Below are 7753 nucleotides of genomic sequence, written 5' to 3'. Positions count from 1 at the left end.
AAACACAAGGGCATATAGAGTCTTTAACAAGTCCTCTGGACAAGTTGAAGTTTCTTGTGACGTTGTGTTTGATGAGACTAACGGCTCTCAGGTAGAGCAAGTTGATCTTGATGAGATAGGTGATGAAGAGGCTCCGTGCATCGCGCTAAGGAACATGTCCATTGGGGATGTGTGTCCTAAGGAATCCGAAGAGCCTCCAAATGCACAAGATCAACCATCCTCCTCCACGCAAGCATCTCCACCAACTCAAAATGAGGAAGAGGCTCAAATTGATGAAGGAGAAGATCAAAGAGATGAGCCACCTCAAGATGACGACAATGATCAAGGGGGAGATGCAAATGATCAAAACAAGGAGGATGAAGAACCAAGGCCACCACACCCAAGAGTCCACCAAGCAATCCAACGAGATCACCCGGTCGACACCATCCTTGGCGACATTCAAAAGGGGGTAACCACTAGATCTCGTGTTGCACATTTTTGTGAGCATTACTCTTTTGTTTCCTCTATTGAGCCACACAGGGTAGAGGAAGCACTACAAGATTCAGATTGGGTGGTGGCGATGCAAGAGGAGCTCAACAACTTCACTAGGAATGAGGTTTGGCATTTGGTTCCACGTCCTAATCAAAATGTTGTAGGAACCAAGTGGGGTTTCCGCAACAAGCAAGATGAGCATGGTGTGGTGACAAGGAACAAAGCCCGACTTGTGGCCAAGGGATACTCCCAAGTCGAAGGTTTGGATTTCGGTGAAACCTATGCACCCGTAGCTAGGCTTGAGTCAATTCGCATATTATTGGCCTATGCTACTTACCATGGCTTTAAGCTCTATCAAATGGACGTGAAAAGTGCCTTCCTCAATGGACCGATCAAGGAAGAGGTCTATGTTGAGCAACCTCCCGGCTTTGAAGATAGTGAGTATCCTAACCATGTTTATAAACTCTCCAAGGCACTTTATGGGCTCAAGCAAGCCCCAAGAGCATGGTATGAATGCCTTAGAGATTTCCTTATCACTAATGGATTCAAAGTCGGAAAGGCTGATCCTACACTCTTTACCAAAACACTTGAAAATGATTTGTTTGTATGCCAAATTTATGTTGATGATATTATATTTGGGTCTACTAACGAATCTACATGTGAAGAGTTTAGTAGGATCATGACACAGAAATTCGAGATGTCAATGATGGGGGAGTTGAAGTACTTCTTGGGATTTCAAGTGAAACAACTCCAAGAGGGCACCTTCATTAGCCAAACAAAGTATACTCAAGACATTCTAAACAAGTTTGGAATGAAGGATGCCAAGCCCATCAAGACACCCATGGGAACCAAAGGGCATCTCGACCTCAACAAGGAAGGTAAATCCGTCGATCAAAAGGTATACCGGTCGATGATAGGCTCTTTACTCTATTTATGTGCATCTCGACCGGATATTATGCTTTCTGTATGCATGTGTGCAAGATTCCAAGCCGACCCTAAGGAAGCTCACCTTACGGTCGTAAAACAAATCTTGAGATATTTAGTTTATACTCCAAAGTTTGGGCTTTGGTATCCTAGGGGATCCACTTTTGATTTAATTGGTTATTCCGATGCCGATTGGGCGGAGTGTAAAATTAATAGAAAGAGCACATTGGGGACTTGCCAGTTCTTGGGAAGATCCTTGGTGTCTTGGGCTTCAAAGAAGCAAAATTCCGTAGCTCTCTCTACCGCCGAAGCCGAGTATATTGCCGCAGGACATTGTTGCGTGCAACTACTTTGGATGAGGCGAACCCTTAGGGACTATGGTTACAAATTAACCAAAGTTCCTCTTCTATGTGATAATGAGAGTGCAATACGCATGGCGGATAATCCCGTTGAGCATAGCCGCACTAAACACATAGCCATTCGGTATCATTTCTTAAGGGATCACCAACAAAAGGGAGATATCGAGATTGCATACATTAATACTAAAGATCAATTAGCCGATATCTTTACCAAGCCACTTGATGAACAAACATTTAACAAACTTAGGCATGAGCTAAATATTCTTGATTCTAGGAACTTCTTTTGATGTCTTGCATACATAGCTCATAAGTATATCTTTGATCATGTCTCTTTCATATATGCTATGACTAATGTGTTTTCAAGTCTATTTCAAACCAAGTCATAGGTGTATTAAAAGGGAATTGGAGTCTTCGGCGAAGACAAAGGCTTCCACTCCGTAACTCATCCTTCGCCGTCGCTCCGAGCATCTCTCCATTTTGGTATAATCTTCACTCGTATTTTATTTGCCAAAGGGGAGAAAGTAGTTATAAGGGCTTATATTTCACTCCAAGTATCCGTTTTTGGCGATTCATGCCAAAGGGGGAGAAAGTATTAGCCCAAAGCAAAAGGGCCGCACCACCACCTAATTTTAAAACTAATGATTTTCAATTGGTAAATTTCAAATTGGTATCTTAATGTGTTCAAAAGGGGGAGAAAGTAGTATTTTCAAAATTGATATCTTAAAACCCTCTTGAACACTAAGAGGAGAATTTCATTGAGGGGGAGTTTTGTTTAGTCAAAGGAAAAGCATTCGAAACAAGGGGAGAGAACTTCAAATCTTGAAAATGTTTCGCAAAATCTTATTCATTTACCTTTGACTATTTTGCAAAAGGACTTTGAAAAGGATTTACAAAAGAATTTGCAAAAACAAAACAAGTGGTGCAAGCGTGGTCCAAAATGTTAAAAATGAAGAAACAATCCATGCGTATCTTATAAGTATTTATATTGGCTCAATTCCAAGTAACCTTTGCACTTACATTATGCAAACTAGTTCAATTATGCACTTCTATGCTTGCTTTGGTTTGTGTTGGCATCAATCACCAAAAAGGGGGAGATTGAAAGGGAATTAGGCTTACACCTATTTCCTAAATGATTTTGGTGGTTGAATTGCCCAACACACATAATTGGACTAACTAGTTTGCTCTAGTCTATAAGTTATGTAGGTACCAAAGGTTCACACTAAGCCAATAAAAAGACCAAGAAAAGGGTTCAAACAAAGAGAGCAAGGGACAACCGAAGTGTGCCCTGGTCTGGCGCACCGGACTGTTCGGTGTGCCACCGGACAGTGTCCGGTGCACCACCGGACAGTGTCCGGTGCCCCAGAGGAGAGCGACTCTGAACTCGCCAGCTTCGGATTTCCGCTCCGCTAAAATTCATCGGACATGTCCGGTGCACACCGGACTGTCCGGTGAGCCAGCGGAGCAACGGCTACTTCGCGCGCAACGGTCGACTGCAACGCATAAAATGCGCGCCTGCGCGCGCAGAGGACAGAGCACGCGTGGGTGGCACACCGGACAGTCTACAGGACCTGTCCGGTGCGCCACCGGACAGCCAGGCGGGCCTACAAGACAGAGCTCCAACGGTCAGAACCCAACGGCCAGGTGACGTGGCTGGCGCACCGGACAGTGTCCGGTGGCGCACCGGACTGTCCGGTGCGCCATGCGACAGCAGCCTCCACCAAACGGCTAGTTTGGTGGTTGGGGTTATAAATACCCCCAACCACCCACATTCAAGTCATCCAAGTTTTCCACCTTCCAACTACTTACAAGAGCTCTAGCATTCAATTCTAGACACACCCAAGTAATCAAATCCTCTCCCAATTCCACACAAAGCTTTAGTGATAAGTGAGAGAGATTTGTTGTGTTCTTTTGAGCTCTTGCGCTTGGATTGCTTCTTTCTTTCATTCTTTCTTGCGAACAACTCAATTGTAACCGAGGCAAGAGACACCAATTGTGTGGTGGTCCTTGTGGGGAAGTTTGTTCCCGTTTGATTGAGAAGAAGAAGCTCACTCGGTCCGAGGGACCGTTTGAGAGACGGAAAGGGTTGAAAGAGACCCGGTCTTTGTGACCACCTCAACGGGGAGTAGGTTTGCGAGAACCGAACCTCGGTAAAACAAATCCGCGTGTCACGTTCTTTATTCGCTTGCGATTTGTTTTGCACCCTCTCTCTCGGACTCGATTATATTTCTAACGCTTACCCGGCTTGTAGTTGTGATTAAGTTTGTAAATTTCAGATTCGCCCTATTCACCCCCCCTCTAGGCGACTTTCAATTGGTATTAGAGCCTGGTGCTTCATTTGCTTGGGACCGGGAAGCCAAAGCTCGAGCCCGTGTGGAGGAGCTTAGCATGATCGTTGACAACTTGCAGGTGTATTGCAATACGTTACATGAGGAAGTTCATGAACTGTATTCGCGACTGCACCCAGACGTACCTGTCGACCCTATTGGAATGGGAGCCGGACCTTCTGGAACAGCATGTGAAGCACTTGGTGGGGAATTGGACCTTTTCAAGCCCCCTCCTTCTATGAACCTGGCTGACGAACGGTCCCCTACAACAGACAGTGAAGCAACCAAAGACGATAAATACTAGAATAGTATAGTTTAGCTATAATACTAATGTAAAATAGGTAATGAGGTCATGTTGTACATTTGAGTCTGTATCATTACATCTTGGTAATGTAAAATGATGGTATATGTCAGCATGTTATATTTTTCCCAAATATTTCTTTGCTTCAGATGCCATCGAGGACTCGTGCACATGATAGTGCCGGTACTTCCCATGGTCGGGAACACACGCCCAATCCACTGTTGGTACCGCCAACGTTGGCCGAGGCTATCGCTGCCTTGGTCAATGCGACTGCCAACAACACCCGCTTTTTGTGTGAAATGGCGGGACATCAATTTCAGCAGCAAGGTGGAAGGGCTTATCCACAGGGACCCCATGAAACTTCGTACTTGGATTTCTCAAAAACCCGTCCCCCACTTTTCGTTAAAGCCGAAGACCCTCTCGAAGCCGACGAATGGGTACGGGTCATTGAACAGAAATTTGGACTCATCCGCTGCACTGTGGCGGAACTGCCCGAATTATTCTAACTTAAGTGCCTAAGTCCCGCCTTAGAGGCTAGACCACACTTAAATGGGAATAACCCGTCAATCCCTCGGATCTAGTCCGACGAGGCCACTGACAGGATTAAGTACCATAGTCTCACTCGATGGTGAGTCACAGAGCAAATACAATAAAGCATAAAACCATACATTGAAGAGTATTTAACTTATTACATCATCATCGGGGTTTTAGCAAAAGTAGTCATCATTGTTCGAAGTGCAGCGGAATAAAACTAACGATAATTAAACAGAGAGATGGGGAAGCCTGTCCCATCACTCCTCATGCTCCTCCTCAGCCGAGGCAGGGTCCCACTCGACAGTCCAACCCGGTGGCAAGATGGACGGCCAAGTCACTCCAGCAACCATGTCCTCCAGAGAACCTGTAAAATTATGCCACAAGCAAGGCTGAGTATACTAATACTCAGCTAGACTTACCCGGTGTGAGGAGTCTACTCCTCTACCTCTAGACATGCAGCTGTTTGGCTGTGGGTTTGGTTGCCAAAAGCACTAGCTGAGTTTATAAATCAAGTTTTAGCCTTGTCAAGTTTTAGTGTGACTCTCTTAAGACTAGATGTGTACTATCTACTCATTCATGGTAGCAAACATTTAGCAATCAACAACTTTTGTCACATCATCACATTTCCACTTGTTACTCAATGTAGCAGCTTGGATCAAGGAGTCTCATTAGCTGCGAGAAGCAGACGATTTGAATCGAGTTTTTAAACCTTGCAAGGTAAACCTAAACACACGACGTGGCAAGGCACTCTATCCCCACACACATCAACCGTCCCCATCGATTCCCTGGCAACAGAAAGGGGCTCACCGCCTTGGCATACAATGCCTCACTGACCCCGACTGTCGTCGTGCAGTGACCGCACTTGTACCCACCAAAACCGGAATGGGAGACCACGTGTTAGGTCGCGTGAGGAGGGCAATCTGCGGGCAGGTTCACTCAGGTACTAGGCTTACCGATTTACCATATTTCTCGGCATGTGCTTAGTACGTTGAAACGCTTGACATACGGTACCACACCATAATCCTTATTCAAATTTTCCATCTCATAGACAACCAATCCCCATGGATTGTTGTCCACAGACCAACACCAATGTGATATGAAAGTGGGCACAATCAATTCCTGACCTCGCGCGAGTGCTAGAAAAATCACTCGACTTCTACCGAGATTCATAATTAAATAGCAGCTACTCGACCTAGCATACTAGTATTCAATACAAAAAGGATTCCTGAGTTCATGCAACTAGGGTTTCAACCAACTCCTACACTTAAGTGCACAATAGAAGCCTACAATCATTAAGTGTAGTAAAATAGCATATAAAACAGGTTATGCATAAAAACCAGGGCTTGCCTTCCAAAACTGGGGCAGGCAGATCCTCTGGGGCAGGCTCGGGTGCTGGATCCGGGGCTACCTCCTGAGCAGCTCCTTGCTCCGGCACGAGGACGTACTCTCTGTCAGCGAGGTTGCAATCTATCGAATGCCATGAATAAGAATATGTATGCCATGATTATGCAGGATTTAGTAAACATTATGCTAAGTGAAAGAAAGCTAAGTTAGTTTAGTAACTTAGGGTTTCTTGGTCATACGTGGCTCTTAGTGGTGTATGCTTATCAATTTTAGGTTTGGGTTTTGTTAGGGATAAGCAAAGTGGATCGTATTTCCCTTAGATATTTTAGTGGGCAATAAAAGGGGTTTTGCTGGTTGGGTTAGGGTGACATTAATCTCCACTATTAATTTCCCTTTTTCATTTTCTATTTATAAATTCTAGGGTGGGTTTGAACTACAACAGTGGTTTAACTTTTTCCAAAAATTCTGTAAAAATTACAGTGGGTTACTAGTTGTTATTGTAATTTGTCCTATAAATTTGAGGTGGTTACTGATTCAGATATTACTTGTGCAAAAATTAACAAGGATAAGTTTTAAAAGGGCACTTTACACTATAGCTATGATTTAATTGAGGTTTCTGTACCAAATTTTATTTTTGTCCAGATACATAGGTAATATTAGGCCTTTTTGTTAAAAATCACAGAAAAAGACATACTGGATATTTAGTTGTGAATTTCTAAAGTTTTATGCCAAAAAGGTACTTATAACTAACTTGTTATTTGAAAAATATCAAACAACAGATTTCATATTTTTCCTATGTTCATAATAACAAAACATTAATTATCCCAAGGTTTGGGGTGTTTCTCCTTGGGGTTATTTTTCTAGGGTTTTTCTAAGTTTTCCTTGTTTCCCTAAAATAAAAGGTATCTCATTTATTCTGTACTAAAGAGGGCTATAATCAATTTTTCTAGTGAACTATACTGAATAAGTAAACTAAAAAAAATGTGGGTGCTCCCTGGTTCTTTACTTAAACTACCTTTACTATTTTTTTCTAACTTTAGTCTAAAAATGATTTAAATGGTAAACTCTACCTTAACTTGGTGTACAGAGGGGTTTATTATTTTTAAACAGGTTAGGAAGTGATTAAGTATTTCTCTGATTTTTTAACCCCAGTCAAATAGTGTAACTATTTTTCCTTATTTCTTTTAGCTTTTGACCAGTTAATCATTTAAATCAAAACTCTAAAGTTTTCTGCAACACTTGGGGGTTTTATATTTTTCCTAAGTAGATTACTATATTTAGGATCTGGCAAAATTGGTTTAACTCGATTTGGGTAAACCAAACTGAAGTTATGAATTTTTCAAGTTATTTTTGGATTTAAATCAGAATTTTTAAAAGGTTTCCTGGAAAACTACTTTGCACCGAAGACCCTGAGTTCTTTCTAAATCAACCCACTCATTTTTACCCCTGCGCTACTGTTCCCTTGAGTCACTGACAGCGCACAAAACCCCCTGACC

This window comes from Zea mays, chromosome 8 (genome assembly GCF_902167145.1).
Source record: "Zea mays cultivar B73 chromosome 8, Zm-B73-REFERENCE-NAM-5.0, whole genome shotgun sequence".
Classification (NCBI taxonomy): Eukaryota; Viridiplantae; Streptophyta; class Magnoliopsida; order Poales; family Poaceae; genus Zea; species Zea mays.
Note: the sequence above shows the minus strand (reverse complement) of the source record.